Here is a 26,418-nt window from a genome sequence, read left to right as displayed (position 1 = left end):
TCCCACCATTAGATAGATGGATCTTTAGGCAAATACCCCATTCTAACTCTTCAATGGAACCACAGAACCTTTGAGATTATAGAACTGTTTAAGCACCAGGTTTTGTTTACCAAGATTAAACTGGTCCACTGGATGTTTCCACTAGTCTGATTCCCCCTGCTGGGAAATGAAGTGAAATCATGCAGAAGAAAGATGATGGTATTATAACATTCCCATGGGTCCACATCCTTTTTAAAGTATCATAAAATTGGACTTTGGTGAGCAGGTTGCAAAACCTTCGCTATGGGTTGCCAAACGACTCCTGGACGAAAGCAAACTGACTAATTAGCCAGCAAATCAGCGGATCGAAATAATGGATCGGCACTGAGAGCATTACTGTCTGCTTCGGCAAGTGGCATTATTAGTGTGCAGCCACCAGCCAGTAAACATGGTCGAGCTCCAGCATTAAGAGCAGAACTCATATGGGGAAAACAGCCTCCAAATCTTATAGTGGCCCTCAACAATGTGGAGAGACAGGTGGAGGAAAGTGAAGTGTGTCTGTTTGTGTAAAACACTCACCAGAGATGAAGGCTCTTCCTTTGTAACTCATCTCAAGCAAACATAGTGTTCTCTTGGGGAATTCTGGGTAATAAGATCAATGCAACCTGGAATAAAAATAAAAAGAGTGAAGGAGAGAGGGAGAGATAGTGTGTGTGAGAGAGAGTGGGAGAGAGAGAGAGAGAGAAAGAGAGAGAGAGAGAGAGAGAGAGAGAGAGAGAGAGAGAGAGAGAGAGAGAGAGAGAGAGAGATTATTGTTCAACACTAAGAATGTTGCAATTGTCACATTTAGGTGCCTCTACCTCAAATTTATTATTTCTTTTTTACTGAATAGGTGTTTTGTTGTAGCTCTGCCTTGTTCTGTTCATGGCATATTTGCCTATTATAATGCAGAGTTAATTCTATTACCTGTGATCACATAAAAACAATGCCATATTTCTAAATTCTAATTCCATTAATTGGAAAGAAGTACAGGGAATGATCACATAGTATGCAGAAGAGAAGAGCAGGAGGTTGCAAACAAATTATTCAGAACTCAGTACAAATCATTCAGTACAAATCATTCAGTTACGCTTTGCTGAAGCCTATTGCACCATTGTTTTGAAGCCTAAAGGCATAGGAGCACTGCTTATCTAACATCCGAATATAATAGAAAACATCATAATGAAACAGCACAATAATGGAAGAAAACTGAGGCACTATCAGTCTCTATGACATGGCAATAGCATTTTCTATCATCAAAATTTCATCACTGTGCCATTCCAACAGGAGGGGGTACAGGATATGAAAGTGGAATAGGATGAAAAATTAAAAATATTATTATGAGTTATAATAAGTGTTTTGAGTTTAGGCTATAGGGTAACACATTTCTCACAAATTATTTTCTTTTCGCCATGCCCCAGCAATACAAATATGAATGCAAATATGAATATTGTTGTTATGGTTATAAAGAGTATAAAGAGATTCACTGCAAAGTTTTGTTACATATAGTTACATGAACATATCATTTACATATGCATATCATTTACACATATAATTTACATATATTATTATATGTATTTACAATTGCAATTCACACACATAAGAGAAAAGAGAAAGAAGAGCTAGGACCAGGTACAGAGGTAAACAACTGTTTGGCTAAATGCACATCGTCTTTGAATATGGAAGGGAATATTGTTGGTAGTGGAGGTCTGTGGCTCAGGTAGTATGCACTGTAGTCCAGAGATGGTAAAGTGGAACTGCAGTACTGTGCAAATATACAAATGTGCAGTACGTATGTACATCAGCGTGCAGTACCATACACTGTCCATAATAGTGATGTAGTCCAAATGCTGTAGTGATGTAGTGCAAATGTAGTGTGGTATTAACAACTATAGTAGCCTGAGAGTTTGATGATAGGGTTGTACATTTAATTTGAGCAGCAGTTTCAGCAGAGTTTATAGGTGGTATATATGGTATATGATATATTATATATGATATATTTCCAAGTGTGTATATGTATGTGCACGTGTGTGGCACATGAGTGTGGTGCCAGACATCCAGGCCAGCAATTTTGAATATGTTGAGACATATTGTGTCGACCTATGGGTTCACCTAAGATGCTTTGCTGATTACCTGGTTCAGAAGGTTGAGGACACTGGGGTAGCAACCATTCCTCAGTCTGGCAGAGCTGAAGGTTGTAAATGGCATTCTAGAGCAATTGACAGCAAACTGCAGTTGATGAGATTAATTGTCACTGAAGGCCATGGTGCCCATGTGCGATGAGCACGCTTTGTGAAGAGAACATTTTTCAGTTGTTTTGAGGAGAAAGGATGAGATGAGTCAAGGTCCACTGAGTCTCATAGCTCTCTGTCTCTCTCTCTCACTCTCTCTCTCTCTTGCTCTCTCTCTTTGTTTTTCTCTCTTTCTCTCAAAGCACATCTCTCCTCTCTTCTCCTCTCCTCTCCATTCAACTGGCAGGACAAGCCCCTACTGAACATCAATTTGTAATTCTGAATACAATTTCAAAGTGTGTCACCCACAACCATTCATCCAGGCAATGCAAAATTCATAAAGTGGTATGTTAAGCTCCCTCTTCCCCTTGCTTTAGAATGCGTGATGAGATTACAGTGAGTCAGGTCTCCTTCCCTAACAAAAGAAGCCCAAAGCTGATAAATTAATATTTAGTATTGACTGTTAATTTTTAGCCTTCTTTATTTGGAAAGTGCCATGTTTGTTTAGGAAGGAAAGTGTCACAGAACACTCTCCTCCCACGAGTCATGTGGTTTGGCCCACCACATGCAGTGGGAGGGTTTTGTTTGTTTTTCCGTGTTTGTAACCACACCTGCACACACCTGCACCTGGTTTTAATCTCGTTATCTCTATGCATTTAAACCCAGGCTGGTGTGTGCAGTATTGTCGGTCATTGCTCATGTTTGCCGTTGTGGTTGTTGTTGTTGTTGTTGTTGTTGTTGTTGTTGTTGTTGTTGTTGTTGTTGTTGTTGTTGTTGTTGTTGTTGTTGTTAACACTAGTTAGTTTCATGTTCACCGTTTATGCTAAGTGTGAGGCCATCGTTGTATTCGCTGTTTGTCAATAAACGTCTGTCACTGTCAAGGGAGTCTGTGTGTCCTGTTTCGCGCCCTGCGGCACTTGGGCTGTTACAAAATGATCGACCACCACAGGACGCCAGCTCCTTCAACAGAAAACGGACTTCCTATGGGAATGCGCATAGGTACATCCCAAGCTGCTGCCTGGATTCCCAGATGGTGGGAAGAAGACCCTTACAGGTGTTGGTGGTCACATCGGCGGAGGAGGGGAATGCCTCTTGGAATTTCTCGGGACCACCGAGATCTGAGTGGCTAAATGGAGACCACGGTTTAAGTGGTCTGGTGGAGCTGGCTAGGTCCCTGGCTAACGTGGAAAAAGCCTGTGTTCTTCCTCTTCCACAGACAGACCAGGAGTACTGGAGGGGTCTGCCCAAAGCCCTAGAGGAGGACTGCCTCGGGGGCTCTCCTTGGGTGGTTGGTGAAAGGAGGACCATTGTCTGGAGGAGCACGTTAGGAGCTGGGATGGACGTGCCCCTCAACGTGTCTAGTGGGGCCAGAGACATGCCTCCAGCGCCTGCGATTTCAGCAGGTGCTTTGTTAAAGAGCCTTATATGTGTATCTGTAGGTGCAGTCTTTTGTGTGTACTTGCACCTTTTGTATGTGTTCACAGGGCCGTTTATTTGTTGTGTGTACCCGTTTATTTGTTGTGTGTGTGGGTGCTATGTATCATAGGTCCAGGCTGGGTCCCTACGAAGGGGTGGTCACTGCTGGACATCATAGCTACACCTTTGGAGCCAATGGACCCACCAAGGAGCATTTTGCAGACTGCTCTGGGAGAGGTACGGACTCAGCCTTTCCCCCTCATGTGTCGAGAGACCTCCCAGGGTGAAGGCTACCAGCCTTGTGTTGGGTGGGTGCCAGGCATTGTCGTTTTTATGTTTGTGTACATGTATTCATGGCGGCCTGGGGTTCGCGTTTCCATGAAGGATGCGTCAAGAGCAGCGCCCCTTGGAGGGGGGTTCTGTCACAGAACGCGCTCCTTCCGCAAGTCATGTGGTTTGACCCGCCGCGTGCAGTGGTCTTATTTGTTTTTCCGTGTTTGTAACCATGCCTGCACACACCTGCACCTGGTTTTAATCTCGTTATGTCTATGTATTTAAACCCAGGCTGGTGTGTGCAGTATTATCGGTCATTGTTCATGTTTGTCCTTGTTCTTGTTGTCATTGCTAATATTCACACTAGTTAGCTTCATGTTCATGTTCACCATTTATGTTAAGTATGAGTGCCATCATTGTATTCGTTGTTTGTCAATAAACGTCTGTTAATGTCAAGGGAGGATGTGCATCCTATTCCGTGCCCTGCGGCACTCGGGCCGTTACAGAAAGCACATCTCCAAGCATGTCTGCCTTTATGACTAAGAAAGAGAACATTGAATGCAGGAATACAGGGATGCAGGGATATTAGTTTTTTTTGTTTGTTGATATTTTAATATTACTGATTGGTGTTTAAAATACAACCAAATCTATAAACACTTTTAGAGTGACACCTATACTGTTCTCTTCTGATCAACCTCTAATATACTTTATCTTCTGTATGAGTCACTCTACCATCACCTTTCATCCCTCTCTCTGCATTCTCCCTTTAATCTGATGAATTCTGTACTGGAACAGTCCCTCCCCTTTGAGGGAATAAAGGCAGTGTTTCTGAGGCACAGCTGCCTTCACTCTGGCCTACACTGACAGTCCGTCAAGCTTTTTCTCTGCCAGGTGTCTGATCTGGAACACCAGCCAGTTCCACCCTGTGCTGCAGCATCTGCTTCCCTTGCTTTTACCCGAGAGGAGAAAAATAACAAACAAACAACAAAAAAAGCGTAAACAACTCAGTAGGTCTAGATCCTGTGGAGTGCAAAACCCAAAAGCTTTCACTGGCCTGCATATTGCTCTATAGTGTAACAAGGAGCAGAACACAGAAATGTATATGAAGTGACTGATAATTGTGACTTCTGTCTCTATAGTAGCGTCAAAACTCACATTCGTCATTTTCAATAGGTCGTCTGATTCCATGCCGCACTCTGGAGATGCACTCTCAACAGGAAGGAAAGTCTAGCAGAGTACACATGCCAAGCAAGATTACGTACACACTAACAGCATGGCGAGTGGGAGGATAAGGGATGTTGCATCAGGCAGCTCACTTACATATTGCTCAATTATGTATGAGACGGAGTTACCATGATGGACGGTAGCCTTGGATACGCTTGGGTGCATCTGTCCGCAATATTTTACAAAGAGAAGTCTCAGCACTCTATTGCAATTAAGTGGATACTTCAGCACAAGATACTAAAAACACTGGTGAATTTGGAAAGCCCTAAATAGAGGGCCATAAGTGAGTAGTAGTATTAGTCATTAGGCAAATAATATCCCATGAACTGGTTTAGCCTCAAGTTTGAGTACTCTTCGTAATATTATTAATATTCATTTTTTAAATTTTTTTTTGGATTAGCATTCAAAAGGAGCTAAATAGCAGCTCACTAAGACACATAACATGCATGCAAATAGTTTTTATGATTATTAGAGTTATTATTATTGTTGCTGTTTGTCTCAGGTGATGAAGGTGCAGACAAAAAGAAAGGGAAACAAACACAAGTCTCCAACTGGAGTGTTTAATGAAAGTAACAAACAAAAAACACAATAGTGCGCTAACTACAACAAATTAAGCCAACGTAACATCCATGACTCACAACTAGTCAAGGAAACTAAACAGGCTTTAATAAGACGAAACATAGTGTCATGATAACCTCTAGGTGGTGTGGCTGCTGATAGACTGATACTGATACACTCCACCTGAGGGAGGTGTGGTCAAACAGAACGTTGACATGTGCTAACACAAAAGAAACATATGCAAAATCGACTTGCTCACCGCCGACAAATGCCAGTAACTGTCGGCAGAATGACGGTACCTTGACACTGTTGTTGTTGATGATGACTTAAAATACATATAAAATGTTCTTAGTCTATTTAGAACTGAATTCAGGTGTGATGGTGCACCCTCCACAGCTGCCTCCATCTAGCAGCTGTGATGTTCATGTGGCCTTTTGTTTATGTTCTGCTTTTCTGTAGCATGTGTTATGTTTTGGTTGTGTGCCACGCCCCATAAAGGTGTGTTGAGCCTCATTTGCCATGTCACCTGTGTGTTGGTATGTGGTTATGTTGTCGCTTTATAAACCCGTTGTGTTCACAATTGCCGGTCAGTGATGTTACGTTGGCTATCATTTGTTGTTATTAGTGCACTTTTAGTTGTTATTAGTGCACTTTTGTTTCATTAAACATTTTCATTCAGAGACTCACATTTGCTTCCTTCCTGTCTGCACATTGTTCGCTCATGACATCATGGAATGAGGGTGTTAGGGATTGGAATACATTACAAGCAGAATATACTATGGCTTCTTAATAGTACTGTAGCTCTCTCCATAACAATTATGTACTGTAGGTGGATTGATGATGTCTCAGTGTTGTGAACTTTAATAAACCAATGCAAAAATACAATAGCAGCTCAAGTGTTTGAAAACTGATGATAGGTGCTGATGATAGGAGAACTCCTAATTATAACATTTTTCAGAACAACAGTATGGCTGAGACCACCATTCATGCATATGTTTCTCTCTTTATGTATTATAGGGTTAGACTGTACTATATTTATCCCCCTTAGTAAGTAGTGAGCTCAACATCCCCATTTACCTGCTAGCTGCAAGTAGATGTGGAAACAAGCAGTTGGCATAGTGGCAGAAATGTCTACCTACTCGGTCTACATGGCTACATATCGGCACACACGCCTGGTCTAGTGAGATAACTCTGAGGTCAGCAGAGGATGAGGCAGGTACATTTTTATCTGCAGAAGTGTCTGCCTCATCTTATCATAGCTGTCTCTGTCCTATTCTCTTCCGCCCCTCCTTTACTTTCATCTCTCCATCCTTCTTTTTTCCTCTCTCTCTATCTCTCTTTCTGTCTCTTCCCCCACTATTTCTCTCCCCTTTCCACCTCTTCCTCTTTGTATTTCTGTCTCACTGTCTAGGAGCCATTGCATGATATAAGAAGACTCAAAACCGTAAGAAAGCATGAGTTCTGCTGATTCAGTAATATGGCAGGTGCCACACTGAACATCTGTAAGGCAGCTTTAATTTGACTTTGATTTCGACACACACATATATAAACACTTTCTTTTGTACCAAATTGTGCCTCGTTTTCAGTTTTTAGACACACAGACACAGGCAGCATCAGTTGGAAATGTACACACACACACACACACACACACACACACACAAACACACACACACACACACACACACACACACACACACACACACACACACACACACATATATATATATATATATATATATATATATATATATATATATATATATATATATATATATATATATATCAGTACATCATTACTGGGCTTTAGAATGGGAATAGACTCAGCATTTTGTCTGCCTTGGGGCAAAGGTGTATTCAGGCAATATCACACCCCGGGAAGCCCAACAAGATTAAGGTGGATTTACACTGCTTTCCTGAGGGAAGATTTTGGTGTTGCAGCATTCTCGGGGCATGCTGGTAGGGAGTGTCATTGGTAAAAGTGTTTATATGCTCCACATTTACATTTGTGCCTTATTTAATAAGACATGGGTTGCCACTGAGATACTGTACTGTATAGCAGGATATGGCACTGAAAAACCCCAACCCCCCCCCCCCTTCTCTTCTCCACCTTCAGTCCTGCTCTCCGCCTTTCCTATCTAAGGTCAGTACTGTCCCCTTGCCTCTCATGACTCACTCACTGTGCAGAAGCATTAGCTAGCAGTGCAGAACACTGTGTCCAAGTGAACGGCTTTCATCAGACTGCAGCAGATAAAAGGATCGCAGCGCTGTGCCAAGCAGAAGAGTACCCACAGCAGTACTGACTTTCCTACAAAGACCAGTGGGTTCCTATCTACTTTTAACGGGGCACAAACTGAGCCAAACGTAGCCAGCAAAGACCAAGTGGCTCTTACGAGGAGTCCAAATCAAAAGAGAACACAAGCAAAGACCGAAAGCAACTCCCTTCGTTTTTGAGAGTGCTTCAGGAACGAGACCCTCCATTCATCAGAATGAAGCAGATACTGAGTCTTCTGCTCTGTGTACAAAGTGAAACAAACAATGAATATTTGTAATATATTCAAATATGTTGAATAAATATTTTGAGCAAAAGATACTTATGATTGATAACCCTTTCCGTAAAGGATTTCCTGCACTCATTCACAGTGCCCGCTTAGTAACATTCACAGATGAGAACATTGTACCCTTCTACAATGTTCCAGTATAATATGATAAACTCTTTGGAAACACCTGAATATGTAAGCAAAGCGCACCTGTGTAGCTCACCTGGTAGAGGAGGTGGTGTTACCAAGGTTACCAAGGAATTAAACTCAGAGCTGCTGTTGAGCCTCGAGCCATGTAAACCTCCCTGAAAGTGTGACTCTTGCTCCACTTGGACAGCATTGTTTTCCTGGACCAGTTAAGCTGACCTTTTCATTCAACTTGCTGACATTTTATCCTGCATAAACTTTACCTTGTCAGGCCCAGAAAGCCACTGAACAGGAGATCAACATGAGCCAAAGCCATCTGCCAATCTGTCACTGCCTCAGAAAGAACAGCAATTTATCTGTCTGCTCTCTCTCCCTCCCTCAGAAGTAAAAAACTTTACCTTAAAATGTTGAGTATTGGAAAGAAAAAAAAAAGATATTCTAGAGATGCTCGAATAAATATTCTTGAAAAAGGTACAGTGATTAATTAGATTTCTTTTGGTACTGTCCAAAACTGGTTTCATTCTACCTCTCTCACTCCCTCTCTCTCTATCTGCTCTCTTTATCTCTGCAGTTCCTCTCTCTCACTCCCTTTGGTCTCTTTTGCTCTCTTTTTTTGCTCTTTCCAACAATCTCTTTGCTCTCTCCATCTCTTTGCTGTCTTTAATTCTGTCTCTGTCTGCTTCTCACTATCTCTCTCTGCTCTATATTTGTTCTCTTTAGCTCTTTCTGCTCTGCTTCTCTGCTTCTTCTGTATGTCTGTGGAGACTACTGACACGAGTCTCTTAGTAACGCTCCAGTTGCCTCCCTAAGAGTGCAGACAGATGGCTTTGCTAATGTGCTGCATGGCGAATGGAGGCAGTCTGGAAAAAAATAAGACAATTTTTTTTCTTAAGTCAGCATCTCCACATGTACAGCAGCCATTCCATTCAAGTGTTTGTTGAATTCCTTCACACACACACTTCATTCTGCTTAATGAAATGCTGAATAGGTGATCACCTTAACAAAATCGTATTGTAATGAGCAACAGTATAAAAACCACTGCTGCTGTCATCACTATTCTGTTATAGAACCAGCTGGATGGGAAAAGCAGTGCTAGGACTACCCAAAAAGTAAGTGTAGTCAAAATAGAGCTACAGACCAGGCCAAAAGAGTTGAAAATAGGTTCTTAATGAGGAAAAGAAGGGTTCAATTGTAGCTTTACTGGCAGAGGGATACAGTGAGCATCAGGTTGCTTCTCTCTTGAAAATGTAAAAAACTATGGTTCATAAGAACAAGATGTCAAGTGACCTACAAAAAGAATGGCATGCAGCAGCTGGGGTGAATTGCACAGCGAGGACGGTTCAAAACACTCTGGACAAAAACTTGCTTCCTCCTGCTCTGACAATGTTCTCTGATGATTGTTTTTTTTTTTTTTTTTTCAACAGGACAATGCTCCATGTCACATAGCCAGGTCAAACAAAGTGTGGATGAGGGACCACCAGATCAAGACCCTATCATGGACAGCTCAATCTCCAGACCTGAACCCCATTAAAAACCTCTAGAATTTGATTGAGAAGAAGATGGATGGTCACAAGCCATCAAACAAAGACGAGCTCCTGGAATTTCTGCGCCAGCAGTGGCGTAAATTTATAGCAATGTGAAAGACTAGTGGAAAGCATGCAAAGACGCATAAAAGCTGTGATTAAAAGTCAGGGTTATTCCAACAAATATTGATTTCTTGACTTGTTGAAATATTAGTACTGTGTTGTTTATAAATGAATATGAGCTTGTTTTCTTTGCATTATTTGTGGTCTGAAATTTCTGTAACTGTTTTGTTATTTTGACCATTAGTCATTTTCATAAAAATTGCTCTAAAATACAATATTTTTATCTGGAATTTGGAAGAAATGTTGCCAGTATTTTATAGAATAAAACAAAACTGCTCTGCCTGGTCAAACACATATCCATCAATTGTAAAACTAAAAAAATTTGTAGTGGTATATATATATGGGCACTCTTTTGTATTTTTCAAGTTCAGCTAATCTACAAGAGGCCTGGGAGCTTGAGGGTCCTGCATAGTACATTAGCTATTTGCAGAACTGCACTCTTCTGGATGGAGATCTTGGTTGTTGTTGCAGGGATCTTTTAGAGCCACTCTCTCAGTTTGGGGGTCACAGCCCTTGTGCTCTGTATCCCACTTTGACCTTGGAACTTCACAGCCCATACTTGGTACACATCTCTGTATACTACTCTAGCCACTTGGTTATGGCATTCTATGTACACTCTGCCTGCTAGCATCTTGCATCCTGCTGTTTTGTGTTGGATTGTCTCTTTGTGCAGCCTGCATCTGGGATCCTGCCTGGGGTGGTAGATCCCAGCCTCTATTGATCTCACATTTAGAGCTTGTTCCTGTGCTGCAATGATTAGTGCCTCCGTGCTGTACTTCCATCCAGCCTTTTCTAGCCATTGGAAATAATTTTTCATATCAGCCACTCCTGGACAGTGACTCTGATGTAGAAGAAGTGGCTGATGGTTGCTCCATTCCATACCTGAATCCATAGCCACTCTTAGTGATGATATCACTGGGGGGGTTTATGCCTATGCAGAACAGAAGCATTGAAAGGGCATCTTCTTGGTAAATCCCCAGCCTCTAGGGTTGTCTTACATAGCCCCATTGAGTTCTTTATGAAGGCTTTTAGAGTCCTGTTGATGTTATACAGCCTCAGGTATTCCAGGATCTATGTGTGGAGCATTGAATAATAAGCTTTTTGAAGTCGGTCCAGGTGGAGCACAAATTGGTCTGTCTGAGTAAATGTCTTATCAACAGTCTTGAGTTAATGTTTTATCCACCAGTAGCTGGTGAATATTTTACTAACTGTGGATTTCCTAAGGAAGTCACTAATGATGCCTTAACTTGTGTTTCACCTGTTCAGAGATTGGATGCACTGACCTATAAACAATCTACAACAGGACAACAAGAATTCCTTTGGTGCTCATCCTAAATAAAACAGTGGCTAATATTAGACTCAAATACTTCAGAATCCTCCAAGAGGACACAGAGACTGTACCCCCTTTTAAGGATCCTCCCCAAAACACCTACAGATGAGACAAAAACATGAAAGACATTCTCATCAAGATAAATGAAAATTTGAATAATAACTGGGGTACAAAAGCCTGCAACTGCTCTAGATTTCCTACATGTAAATGTATTAACACAGCCTCTAAAATAACTGGCACAAAATGATAAATTATTATCACTCATTCCTCCTCATGCTATTACTGCAGGATTTATTTACTGTTTTATTTGCAAGAGATCAATTGGCTTTACACTGGAGAAACCAAGATATGGCTTGCTGGTTGTTGGTTTTTTTGGGGGTTTTTTAACACCTTTGGATAATCAGAATTAAGGATTTGTCATTTCCATTGGCAAAGCATTTTAATTCTAATGGACATTGCATTAATGACATGCCAGTTTGCATTACCAGTTGTTGCTATGGCAACAATGAACTTAGGAAACATAAAGAAAAAGAATTGGTCTACACTCTTATAACCCCATAGAATGAATGTTATGATTTAAACATCTACTTTTTCTAATATAAATGGGATCTACCTCCTAGAATGCCAGGACAGCTTGCAGAACCTAGCTTGTACAGCTGATGAATGACCTCTGTCCAAAATGTCCTGTTTCTCTGATAACTTTGTGTACTTCACTGTAATTTAGATTCTCTCCCTTTCTCTTTCTCTATCTCATATAAAGCAGTAGTCACAGTAGTCTGTGTACTGGTATATGTTTTCCTGCTGTAAACACACATACATATTCACATACACATTCCTGTTTATCCTGTTTATGGCTATTCCCAATGTGCAATAACAACTGATAGAGAATTACAGTGGTATAGGGAAATATATATCTATATATATATACAAAATATATTAACAGTGTATGTGCAATATATGTATAATATGTTTATATACACAATGTACAATGTATATATGGATATGTATAAATGTATGTACACACTGTACAGTTCCACCTTACAATTGAATATTTACAGTTACATGGTGGTGGTGGTCCCCACAGTTTATCAGTTTCCCTGATTCAGGGCCCGAATGGCCTGTGGGAAGAAGCTCCTCTTCAGTCTCTCTGTCTTGGTCATCAGGGAGTGAAAGTGTGTCCCTGACCTCAACAGAGAGAAGAGCCTATTGTTGGGATGGGTGGGGTCCTTCACAATCCTCCTGGCCTTGGTCTGGCACTCCTTGTAATAGATGCTCTGCAGGTCAGGAAGTTCCGTATGAGTGATGCGCTCTGCTGAACGCACCACCCTTTGGAGTGCTTGTCTGTCCTGCTTGGTGCTGTTCCCAAACCAGACTGTGATGTTCCCCGTGAGGATGCTCTCAATAGTGCAGGTGTAGAAGTTCCGCAGTACCTTGGAGGGCAGTCTGAAGTCTCTTAGGCGTCTGAGGCGGTAAAGATGCTGACGAGCCTTCTTTGCCAGGGAGATGGTGTGGTGGGACCAGGACAGGTCCTGCGAGATGTGAACACCAAGGTATCTACTCTCTCCACCATGGTTCCACTGATCCTCACAGGTTGTTAGTGCCGCTCCTGCTTCTTGCTGCAATCCACGATCAGCTCCTTTGTCTTGCTGACGTGTAGGAGGAGATTATTTTCCTGGCACCAGTTTTCCAGGTGTTTAATCTCCTCCAGGTAGGCCCTCTCATCGTTGTCCGAGATCAGGCCCACAACGACGTTATCGTCAGCAAACTTGGCAATGATGGTAGAGCTGGAAGTGGCTGAGTAATTGCATGTGTACAGTGAGTAGAGCAGGGGGCTTAGGACACAACCCTGATGAGCTCCAGTGCTGAGAGTGAGGGTGGATGAGACACAGTTGCCCACCCGTACTGACTGTGGTCTGTTTGTTAGGAAGTTGGTGATCCAGTCACACAGGGATGTATGCAGTCCTAGATCCTCCAACTTAGTAGTGAGTAGGGAGGGGATGATGGTGTTAAATGCTGAGCTGTAGTCTACAAATTTTAACATAATTACCCCTCCCTTTGTCCAGGTGGGTCAGTGTGGTATGGAGAAAATGTGCAATTGCATCATCAGTGGAGCGGTTGTGGCGGTATGCAAACCGCAGTGGGTCCATGGAGGCTGGCAGTGAAGATGTGACGAAATCTCTGACTAGCTTCTCGAAGCACTTCATCACGACTGATGTGAGGGCAACAGGGCAGTAGTCATTGAGGTCGGAGGGTCGAGGTTTCTTCAGGACGGGGATGATGGTGGAACGCTTGAAGCTGGATGGGACGATACCGAGTGTCAGGGAGAGAATGAAAATGCTGGTGAATACCAGGGCTAGCTGGTCTGCGCAGGCTTTGAGGACTCTCCCGCAGATACCATCTGGTCCTGCCACCTTCCTGGTATTCACTCTTTTGAATACTCTCCTCAAGTCACTGTCTGTGATGATGAGAGGGCGCTGTTCTATGGTGGGCTTTGCACATACGCCGATAGCACCATTAGCATTGTTAGCGTAAGCACTGTTAGCATTAGTGCTGCTAGATGTACCCTCGAAGTGAGCAAAGAATGTGTTTAGCTCGTTTGCCAGAGACTCATCCGCACTCATCAGTCTGGAGGGTGGGCTCCTGTAGTCCGTGATCGTCCGTAGTCCCTGCCACAGGGATCTAGAGCCACTCTGCTGGAACTGTGTCTCTAGTTTCCTCACGTAGTGCCGCTTTGCCTCCCTCACTGCCCAGCGTACTCCGTATGCCGCAGACTTGTACTCGTCCATGTTCCCGCTGATGATCCCCGCGTTGTAGGCAGTAGTGCAAGAGTTCAGAGTCTCACGGATGGTTTTGTCCACCCAGGGCTTCTGGTTGGGAAACTTCTTGATGGTGGTTCTTGGAATCGTGTCGTACATTAGTTTCCCAATAAACCCTACTACTGCCTCCGTAAACTCACTGACATCATCAGTGCTGCGCCGGAACATGTCCCAGTCTGTGTCATCCAGAGCATCCACCGATTGGTCTGTCCAGCGCACAACCTCCCTCTGAACCGGAGCTTCCCGTTTCAACCTTTGTTTATATTTTGGTAGGAGGAAGATGGCGGCATGCTCTGACTTACCAAACGTTGGATGAGCTAGTGCCTTGTAGCTGTCCTTGTATGGGGTGTAGCAGTGGTCGAGTGTCCTATTTCCCCTGGTGGGGAAGGTTACGTGCTGGTAAAGGTTAGGCACTGCACGCTTGAGGTTAGCTCTGTTGAAATCCCCAAGCATGATAAGTGCAGCGTCCCGGTGTTGTGCCTGAAACTGTATGAGAGCCTCATGAAGTTCCCACAGTGCAGTGTCCATGTTGGCCTGAGGTGGGATGTACACGGTGTTGATGATGACCGAAGTGAACTCCCGAGGAAGGTAGAAAGGACAAAACTTGAGGGCGAGCAGCTCCAGGTTGGGTAAGCAGGAGCGGGTGAGAGTAACAACACTGGCATTGTTGCACCAGCTGTTGTTTACCATCACACACACTCCACCGCCTCTCAACTTCCCCGAATCTGCCGTCCTGTCCATGCGGTGCACCGAGGAGAACTCGGCCAGCTGGATGGCGTGGTTTGGTACCGCTGGGCTTAGCCACGACTTGGTGAAGCAGAGGAGGTTGCAGTCCCGAATGTCCCTCTGCAACTTTATCCTGGCCCATAGGTCATCGAGACTGTTGTCCAGAGACTGGACATTGGCTAGCAGGATGCTAGGTAAGGGAGATCAGTGTGCCCGAGCCCTCAGCCTGTTCCTGACGCTGGCTCACTTCCCTCGAGGCCTTTTCCTCGCGTCGCGTCCTTTGTTCTCCCTCAGGATCTCCGTCGACCATCTTGTGTCCGGGGTTAGAGAAGGCTTGAGGTGAGTGCTAGGTAGATTAAGAGAAATAAGTGCATCTCTGCTGTAAGAGATACGTGTCGTGGTGTAAGAAGGGTTGCGGAGAAATCAGGGGTAGCGGGAAGAGCGAAAAGAGTGAAGAAGATAGCGAAAAGAGCGAAAAAAGTGCCAGGTGTGGATGGAGCAGTCATGACGGCAGCCGACCTCACCGGCGCCATCTTGGATCAAGCCAGGAGAGAGATCCAAACCTACATGGCCCTGTGTGAAAAAGTGATTGCCCCCCCTTTAAAACATAAATTAACTGTGGTTTATCACATCTTTGGAAAACTGAGTTCAATTTCTCTAGCCACACCCAGGCCTGATTACTGCCACACCTGTTCTCAATCAAGAAATCACTTAAATAGGACCTCCCTGACAGTGAAGTAGATCAAAAGATCCTCAAAAGCTAGACAGCTAAGTGTGCCCGCTTCCTGATATCTTCCTGAGAGAGAGAGAGAGAGAGAGAGAGAGAGAGAGAGAGAGAGAGAGAGAGAGAGAGAGAGAGAGAGTGAGAGTTTTTAGGCCAGACATCACAATGACTGAGTAATAGTGCGAGAGGGACAAAGACACACACAGAGTCAATTTGAGAGAAAGAGAAAAAGCAGTGTAGTATGCTGCCAATCACTCTGTATTCTTATTGGCTGTCACTGAGATAAGAGCTGCGTCAGTCACCAATGGGGTGGCTGGATGAATAGAGGAGGGGCACTGTATCATGCACCCAGTGGCTTTGTGGCAGATTCTTACAGGCAGCTGGGGATGCACTGGAGGAAGATATTAATAGGAAAGCCCTCTCTGCATCCCATCTTCCATAGCTCCCTCATGTCTCATTGATCTCTGAGGTCAAATCCATAAAGGCAATGCCATAGTGCAAAACGGCAGCTGCTCTCCGTGGAGATGCTTTTAATTCCAATGGCAGATCTCCGAGAGCTCGTTCCCTCCGGACACCATCGGACAGCCACGCTGAGTCGCACGACACCTTTCTAAAGGGAGGAAAAGTTGGATATTTTGATGGTCTCAGTGGTATTATAGGGCATGTTTTCTTTATTGTGCTGGCCAACGTGTGTTCTCTACCTTCTTTCATCTACATAGGATTTACTAATCATGAAAAACCCAATAAGTTTATGTGTTGGGACAGACTGAATGCTTTTCATAGAGCTATAGTGTAAGCATGCCCTCCACCACCACCATCCCCAGGCTGTAGCCATCCTTAATACCCAAAACTGGGCAATGATTAAGATGTAAATAAAACACCTTTTATATAAAAGCAGGTTTGCTCACTGCTGGGTAGATTACAAATCCCAAATTATTCCAATTGGAAAGACAAACACATTAAAATTGTCTAGGGCAAATCAACCACAATATTTTTGTAAGGGCGGTTTTACAAGTGTGGAAGACACTTCACATTTACATTACGTGCATACTCTCTTCATGCCTTTTGATTCTTGTTGTTTTGAAAACCACAGCAGTTACAGTAGTGATGTTGCCACGGTACCTGGCACTGCTGCTGGTGTGTGTGTGTGTGTGTGTGTGTGTGTGTGTGTGTGTGTGTGTGCATGTGTCACTCAAATCTCCTACAACAAGCACAGGTAATGCCAATACCAATATGTGTTTTCTCTCATTCTATCACTATCAGTTCATTTCTTTAGTTTTTCTCTCTCCTTACTCATACTTATTTCACACTGTTTGCCAAAGATATGTATCTATCAATACACACAAATGCTTCAGCACACACACTAGAAACAAAAGCTACACACAAAAACACACAAACACAGTCACACTATGCAAGAATATATTTTAAAGAATAACTTTGTCAACTATGGCTTTGCTAAAATGGAGCTAAAAGCTAACCAAAACCAAACTAAGCATGCTAATACAGGCCTCAGAAGAGTTAACTAGCTTTGATATCAGTTTTTAATATTTGCTTTATTTCTCTTAAAGGCCTAATAACTGTGCACTTTTACAACACTCTCCCTCCTTTTTCTCTCTCCTCTCTGTTTCACTGTCTAGCTCTCTTCCTCCCTCCCCGTTTTCCTCTCTCTCTCTCTCTCTCTCTCTCTCTCTCTCTCTCTCTCTCTCTCTCTCTCTCTCTCTCTCTCTCTCTCTCTCTCTCTTGCTCTCTTATTCAGCATTTTCCTGAAATTCCTCTGGCTCAGCACACTCTGTTTGGTCTGTAGTCTGTATGCAGAGCAGGGTGGGACGTGATGCATCTCGCCATGAAATGACATTTAATGAGGATTTCTGTCTCTTCTCACACACCACTGGAGCTAGTGATCACACACACACACACACACACACACACACACACACACACACACACACACACACACACACACACACACACACACAGGAAAGATCCATTATTGGCGATCCATGCAGGTAAACCTCAACCATGCAATTTAGTAGGAAGAACAATACAATCCTCTGAGTGTATGGCAGTTAAGGCAATTAGTTAGTATACGGGAAGTATAGTCTTTTTTGTACACAACCTATCTTCATGCAATTCAGATATGTAAATAGCACATTACTTAAAGCAGTATAAAGATCTAATTAGATGAGGTGAGATCATGGTCATGGTCAAAGATCATCTTTTTATGTAAAGTAATGTACAGTAAGGCCTTACATGAGTATGCCATATGTAAATTCACCTATATGCAATGTGCAAAAGTACAAAGAGAGAGAAAGAGAGAAAGAAAAAGAGACAGAGAGAGCAATGTGTGTATGTGTGTGTGTGTGTGTGTGTGTGTGTGTGTGTGTGTGTGTGTGTGTGTCTGTGTGTGTGTGTGTTTTGTGCAGACCTGTTTCCTGTCTCTGCTCCACTAGCCCATGTCTGCTATACTCCAACCACAGCTACCCTGCAGGGAATCTTGGCGTTAGGCTCATGAACACACTGCTTCACCTGCTAATGCCTGCACCCAAATCCCTCTGAACACTCCAACCAGGCTCTAAGCTGCAGGGCTTCTTTCTATAGATTTCCAACACTTTCACAACTCTGTTTCTGAGGTCAGACATTTAACTTTTATTCATGCATCATTTTCCTTTTGTTAAGGTCTAAAAGCAGTTTCAGATTCTGTATTCCCAAAATATGCTGTGCCATCACTGAAACCAGAATTGTCATATCTACCAGCAGTGGTACATTAACTACTAAACAGCACATAAGTCGTGCTAATAGAATCCCTGTGGTCTACATCTGTTGTAAAAGTGGAAACCAGCTATTTCAGGAGAGAAAATTCCATTTTACATACAGTTGCTGAACACCCTGACTTGCTTGTTCATCGTCTCCCAGAGACAAACACATTGTGAAATGTTATGATTTCAAGTGCCAGTCAGTCATTCTCTTCTTGAGAATGGAAGATAGGTGGAAATAATGGAGAGTGCAAACAAATTATAGTCATGAAAAAAATGTTTATTTATTTGGATTCTCTACTGGGCTTTTAACCAGCTTGCTCTGTAGTCATCAAACTTTCAATCCTACTGCCATCCCAAAACAGATCCAACCATGATACACTTTGTAGAAACACCTGCTCACTGTCCATTCTGTTTGAAACACAGATTTTCTAGGTGTATATTGCAGTCGAGGTTTGGAGCCATGCTCTGTAGTGAGGCACCCTTTACCTAATACATCATTGAGATGAAACTTAATATTTATTGTAGGTTCATTTTTTTAAAAAGAAGTGGTACTGTAAATCTACACCCTCCTCTAGCCCCTATATGCGCCAACGCCCCCTAGCGGGCCCGCCTGCGGGCATACTCAAATAAAACGGGCATACTCAAATAAATTACTTGATAACATCGAATATTTTTAAAGTACAGTACATTTATTAATGCAATATAACATCTATTAGGACTAATACAAGTACCTGCTTACCGATTTTCAGCTGTCTACATGTATCCGTTCGCCAGAAATTGCATGCTGAAGACATGTTTTTCGGGTAAAATTTCCACAAAAACGTGCCTGCCCGTTTAAGTTGTCTTTTAAATCATTCTTCCGGTATAACATAAGTTCGGATTTTGTCATAGAAAATTCAATTACCATCAAAACAACTGCGTGACATGTTTAAATGGTATACAGTGTTAGTAACGTTATTTAATTGCGTGCTCACTTCTGTGCGTAAAAGCGAGGTTTTTCTTCCGGTTCGGTTCCTTCGTAACAAACCCAAACTACGCAAGCCTTTGGTTAACTGAAAAAGATGAAAACGTAGACACCTCACTCGCCTTGTTTAGTCATCCCTTTAATGTTTAAAGGTATTCGCACTGTGTACTTTCAGTGATTCAGTGTTGTTAGCAGATAGCATAGCGCATCGGTTTGGCGAAACCATAAGACTGATTTGATGATTTTGCCAATATGTTTGGACATCATGGAAAGGAAGAGGCTTATTTTATCTGAAGTTTATGTGGAGTTGTTTGAGTGCTGCTAGCATGGACTAGCTTGACCGCTAGCATCGATTAGCTTAGCTGCTAGCATAGAATAGCTTCGATGTTTGCATAGCAAATCACTGGATGTTTCCATTCACTGCTGGAAGAATTCGTAATCCTGCTACAAATTGTAAGTATAAATGATAAAGTATACTATTTCTTTACAGTATTACAGCATTTACAGTATTTTCTGTAAGTTGCTTTGGAAAGCATCAGCTAAATGCTGTAAATGTAATGTTGATTGTACACACACATACCCTGTTCTGCTCTATGCTTGGCTGTCTGTGGATAACTGAAATATAGGGACAAAATCATCTTGTTACGCTGATATTGACATTAGATGTAGACCCTGGTTTTTCCTCCTCCCCCTGCTCAAGCACCTGTTCTTCTGATTTCTACTAGCCCAGGCTCTTGTTATCACTGCCACTCTGCTCTTCAGTGACTCAGACCTGTCACACACTGCTGCATGTCACAAACACACACTGACCAGAAGAGCACAGTTCTCATTCAAACTGAGGAAAGGAGGGAGGGAGGGAGAGGGAGAGAGAGAGAGAGAGACAGACTGACTGACTATCTAAATCAGCAGCACTGAACTCTCGTCCTGGAGATCTACTGCACAGCAGAGTCAAAATACCCGGCTCTACTCTTTGTGAGCTGCTGAAAACCTTGATGAACTGGATCAGTGAGTTAGATTGGAATTGGAACTAAAATCTGCCGGATGGTGGATCTCCAACATCACAGGGCACTCCTATCCAAAATGATCTAAAGCAGATGACCAATTAAATAATCCCCCCACCGCAAACACACACTGGGCCAACGGTATGTTTCTTCCTCATTGTATTACGCTACAAAGTTCAGTTTAATTGAGTGGTAGACAGAGTACACAAACCCTGCATTTGCAGTAATACACTTGGGAGTTACTTGTAGTAATACAATTATTACCAGTAATTATTATTACTATTATTATTACTATTAATAATAAAAACATATGCACACTTTCTGTCACCTGTCACTTGATTACATTATATATGCACTCTTCTCATACGTCTACCATATGCAAATACAACGGATCAAAGCAAATCAACCATTTGAAATTCACGCTATGTCCTGCTGGAAGGGGTTTCATAATAAAGGTACATCCCAGAAAGTTTCATCAGTTCATCTGAACTTAAAGTTTAATAAAAGGACCGTTTCATCACCCATCCAAGTGACTTCATCTCACTGACTGCTGATAAAACTGATTATACTGATTAAACTTTGTGGGACCTTTTTACCTGGATTATTGAGCATGCATCAAGATGAAACGCCTTAAGACCTATTCGGACAAAATTAGTTTCACATGGGAAGGTGGGGTAATGTATTTATTACCAGCGTTTCTAGTCCCAATGTTAGTCCTGACCGAATGCGCTGTGAGTTACAGATCCCATGAGCCATACTCGTCCCAGCAGTGCGACATCCACCTCTTCCCACCATCATCTCCAATCTGGTCCGCTGGAGTACTAACTAGATGCACCTGTTGCCAATTCTCTCCCTCCCCGAACTCTATTTAAGATACCCTCCCTCACACTCTTGTTGCAAAGTATTGCGTTCTCATAACGAATACCAAGCCTTTCCTGTACGTGTTAGTTTTCCCGATTACCGAACTCTGCATGTTTTCCAGACCTTGTCTCCTGTCTAACTCCTTTCCCTTCGGTCCCAGCCTAATAGCTATATAAACCTAATAAAACCTCTTGAATTTGGATCCTCTCTTTCACGTGCGTGTACCTTCGTTACACTATGTTGGTCATTTTTACCAATTGTGGGCCCTAGTAACAGTGGGCGCCTTTTACCTTCTGTAAAACGAGCCATAAAAAATAACCCCAGGTTACATTAATATAGATATGTTACATAGATATGTTATTTAGTTCAGAGTAAGTAATAATCATGTTTATGGGCAATATTTCAAATTTATATTACTTATGTTGTTATTTTGACCCTACAGTTGATGTTCTATACTCTGTACCACCAACTACAATCTCCAGAAAAGCCTTTTTTGCGAGACAGATATGAAAAATTTTAATGTCGATGGCTTACACCTCAATTGTAGGATGCCACATACCGCGTTGTGAGCAGTAGGGATTGAATTGTAAGCAGCGGAGGCCACATATTACGCATGTGTTTTTGAGGTGACAGCAGTACATAAATCGAGTAGCTACCCATTTCAGTCATTTATATAGAGATTTCTTATCCCTTGCGAATCGGTCATAAATTTCGCAGATGTCATGTAATAAAATTACATTATTCCACTGCACCATGTAAAACTAATCCCGTCCAAATAGGGCTTTGTTCTACTATGTTTGTTCATGACTTTTTTACACCCTTTGTTCACTAATAAGTTGAATTTTACCTTAAAAGGTTTGAAAAGTGGAAGATATTCAAATAAGTACACTATAAGCAGGTACTCAAATAAATATGCTTGAAACAGGTACAGTAATTACATTTACTTATTTTGCAGCTGTCCAGAACTGGTCTCATTCTCTCTGTCTCTCTCTCTCTCTCTCTCTCTCTCTCTCTCTCTCTCTCTCTGTCACAAATTGATAAATAATGCTGTTTAATGTTTAATTTAATTAGTGTTATTTGTGCTTGGTTTGTTAATTTGTTTGTTTATGTAAATCATCATGTGGGACTGAAGTTATTTATTTTTTGTGGCTACAGGTGATCTGTTTTATGGTATTTGTGTGTAACGTGATAGATGTGTTGATTGGACAGGAACCTCTTTTTAAGCAGATGGTAACAGGCCAACTGGAAACGATTTCTGGACGAGTATGTATGAGGACTTCCAGGTTGTGACCTGCCAATTGATTCATCATGTTGCATGCACAACAAAAAGGAAAGTTATTTTTCTTTTTGGTGGTTTTAACTGTGCGATTGTTTGCCGATGTGGCTGCCCTTTCTTTTTAACAGGAGTTCCAGTTACATTTACATTTACGGCATTCAGCAGACGCTCTTATCCAGAGCAACTTACAAAAGTGCTTTGTCATTTACTCATAGAATATATCCTAGTACAGTAGCTTAGAATCAAACATACCAATGAACTAGAATACTGTAGAATACAGGGATGAATGCTGATACCTAGAAGTACAAAATACATAAGGTCTTAAAAAAAGTGCAATAAACAATAAGTGCTAGAGTTTGTTAAACAACTTAAACAATACCCCTACAATAAGTATTAAATTAGTCAGTCAGTACGGGAGCAGTGTCAGTTGTCCTTTAAATATTCTGCAAATAGATGGGTCTTCAGTCTGCATTTGAAGACTGCAAGGGACTCTGCTGTCCAGACAGCAAGTGGGAGTTCATTCCACCATCTTGGAGCCAGGACAGAAAATAGTCTCGATGCTTGTCATCCATGAGACCTGAAGCAAGGTATTTCAAGCTGAGCCAAACTTGAGGTTCAAAGTACTCGAGGTACGTATCGGACTTTGACCATTGACCACATGTATGAAGGGGCTGGTCCATTTTTGGCTTTGTAGGCAAGCATCAAGGTATTAAATCTGATGCATGCAGATACAGGGAGCCAATGAAGGGAGCGCAGCAGTGGAGCAGTTGTGGGGGACAGTGGATTGACAATGGTCAGTGTGTTGGAGCAGCTGTATGTGCATCATGGGATTAAAATCTTTATATGGACTTTTAATTCAAGTGATCCAGGTCACTTTTAGGACTGCATGACTGCTGTGGTTTGTACATTGTTTATTTTGAGCTGCCAATTGAGTGGAAGGGTTAACATTTACTGCTTGGTTTATGGTAACTTTTGTGTGAAGTGGTTTTATGAAGTTTTGTTGGGATTGATATTTGTTTTGACATGTTGCTTGGTGGGATGAAATGAATTGTGATTTAGGGTGAAAGTAAAACCTTCTAAATCTCCTATTGTGTCTTAATTAATTTAATAAACTGATGAAGTGAAATTCAGGCTGGTGTGTGTGTGTCTGTCTCAGTGAAGTTTGAGGTCTATTCCTAAGTTTAGAAGAGGACCTCTCTCTCTCTCTCTCTTTCTCTCTCTCTCTCTCTCTCTCTCTTTCTCTCTCTCTCTCACACTTTATCATTAAAGTGCTAAAGAACAATCTTGTCACTGTTTCTGTCATCTATTTGAACTCATCCATCCTCAGACCTCTCTATTATCTGTGATAGTGATGTGAGGTGAGGGTTGAGTGAGGCAGAATGAGAAAGAGAAAACCAATGATAGAGCTTGCAGAAATCCTGAAAAACTGCTGTGATAATCCACAGCATGTCAGTAATCTTAAACTTGTAAAGAATAAGAGGAGGCCATATAGGCATTCTCTGATGGGCAGCATTCCACGCAGGCAGATAATATGCAAAGAAAGATGACCTGACAAAGGGAAAGCATTTTGCCGCAGTAAGCATAGTTTGTTTATAACAGCTGCTCAGACTGCACTCAGAGGAGCATAATGCAGCCAGGCAGACTCTTTACACAATGAGGAACAATACTCTATACATGCTTTGTGACCCCCCCCCCCACACACACACACACACACACACAGAGTGCTACGAGCTATACAGCATGGGAGTGACTTTCAATGTATACTGACTACAAACTCTCCCACCAGGGATGAGGCCTGGCTGATATTCCTTCAAAACCATTACTGAGTGCATAGCAGCATAATACAAAGCAAAATAACACCACATATCAGAAAAATGGCACTTCTGAGTGTCCAGGAAGCCCTAACAGAATATTCCAGCCAGCCTTCATGCTTTTTTCTGTGGCAGCAGGGACATTTACAATGCATTAGAATATGCGGTAGAATGGGTCACCTGCCCAAATCTGACATACACCTTCTGAGATATCACGGAGGGGCCCCGCTTAGTAACCACTGCTTAGTAACCATCACTTAGCACCACGCAAGCAACACCATCATCCTGGGAGGGTTTGTAACGCAGAGAGAGGAACAGAAAGTACTGTAGGCTGGCAGATTGTGTATATGGAGAGATAAATGACTGTAAGACCTGGACTACTCTCACACTGGCAGCTGCCATTTTAAGCCTGTTTATATCTGCATATTCTGAGTTTATTTATTGATTTATTCAAGGGACCATTTAAATATTAGATTAGGTCTAAAATGAGCTTCTGCAGGGGGTCAGTCTCAAATAACTGAACTAAAAACTTTAGCTGTACAGCTGATGCATATTTTTTTTATCACATCATGTACACTTAAAATAAATCCACCAGCAGAAGCAGGCATCCAGACCCAGCCTAAAGTAGACATGAGAAGTTTCCATCACAGCAGAAGTCAGAGCCCCAGGGGAACCATCCGATGCATGGGGCTTGACAACATAAGCACACAAAAACAAACAGAGACAGCATAAATATTTATGAAAGCTACACCCTCACTCCCATTGCCTGTCTTGCTCAGAAGAGAAAGTTGGAGTCTCATCACACAGACACACAGACACACATACACACACATAGATGAATTTCTCCTTTAGTCACTCCCTCCCAATATTCTCCCCCAGTTGACAGTGTCCTCTTCCTCTGCTGCTCGACTGTTTTGTGATGTGCTGCATGTGTGCTCACGTTTGTGTACAGAGACATGCATTCGCGCTCGAGCACCCTTCTGTCATTTTGAAGCCAATGGCAGGAAGAGGAAACACAACGCACATGGGGTATGATGGAAACACACACACACACACACACACACACACACACACACACACACACACACACAAGATTTCAGGTGGGTAACTGCAGTGTGCTGTAGTAAGAGATGTAGAGATTTTAAAAATTGTAGTGAAGTACATAAAAGAGTGCCTCTGATGAACCAGTTTCTCCTCCTGTTCAGTTTGTTTGCACAGCTGATGAAGGACCTCTGTCTGAAACAGCATGGTTCTCTGGAAACCTTGTGTACTTTACTACAATTTTTGAAAATCTCTCTCTCTCTCTCTCTCTCTCTCTCTCTCTCTCTCTCTCTCACACACACACACACACACACACACTCTCTCTCTCTCTCTCTCTCAATCTCTCTCTCACTCATTTCAGATCATACACCAGTGTGCATGCATTGAATAATGCATGCTACAAAGAGTTCTCCAGCATATCGTAATAAAAGAACAACAAACAGCAACCCAATCTCCTCTAATTTGTCACTGTATGTTTTACCATGCTGTAAATGCTGTTGTAAGTAGGCCAGGGTTTATGATATCCCCACAGATAAGAGAATGTAGCGAATGGTTTACCTGCAGGCTAATCTTGAGCACTTAAGCAGTGGGTGTGTGAACAGGCAGCATTACAGCGTTATCATTTAGCATTAATGCGTTATCACTGCGCTACAGATGTAACGGGCATGGAGAGAGGGGATGTGGACAGAGGAATGAGCTGCCTAATGCACTGTAATGGTGGATGAAGCTACTAACCCAATTAATGGCCAAAGACTCTCTCTCCGGCAACATAGGCAAAATGGCAAAGATGAGATGGTAAAAACAGAGATGGAGAGACTTATTTAAGAGAGAGAAAGAAGAGAGAGAGCAAGAGAAAGAAAAAGAGAATGAGAGAGATAGAGAGAAGGACACAGAGTAGCTGCTCCTGTATGTTAAGATTTTCATGCAATGTAAGGCTTTTCCAGGAGCCAAGTGAGCGACGCTGAGAGAAACAAAGCACACAATACAGTCTGTAAGAGAAGTTGTCCCAGTGGATTTACATTTAAATTCAAAGGCCAGCAAAACAATGCAATCAAGAATTTG

General features: G+C 42.3%; 1 protein-coding gene across 2 annotated transcripts in view; it reads right to left on the bottom strand.

Annotated features, from left to right (window-relative positions):
* Positions 1–26,418, bottom strand: part of lrfn1 (leucine rich repeat and fibronectin type III domain containing 1) — a 112,553-nt gene that overhangs the window by 26,263 nt on the left and 59,872 nt on the right. For both annotated transcript variants that reach the window (XM_027014882.3, XM_027014883.3), the window contains exon 2: positions 559–644. The gene's annotated coding sequence lies outside the window, so the exon portion shown is untranslated. The remainder of the gene's footprint in view (positions 1–558; positions 645–26,418) is intronic.

The sequence above is a fragment of the Electrophorus electricus genome, chromosome 17 (assembly GCF_041902795.1).
Source record: "Electrophorus electricus isolate QZ-2024a chromosome 17, ASM4190279v1, whole genome shotgun sequence".
Classification (NCBI taxonomy): Eukaryota; Metazoa; Chordata; class Actinopteri; order Gymnotiformes; family Gymnotidae; genus Electrophorus; species Electrophorus electricus.
This window is presented reverse-complemented; position numbering and strand designations above follow the sequence as displayed.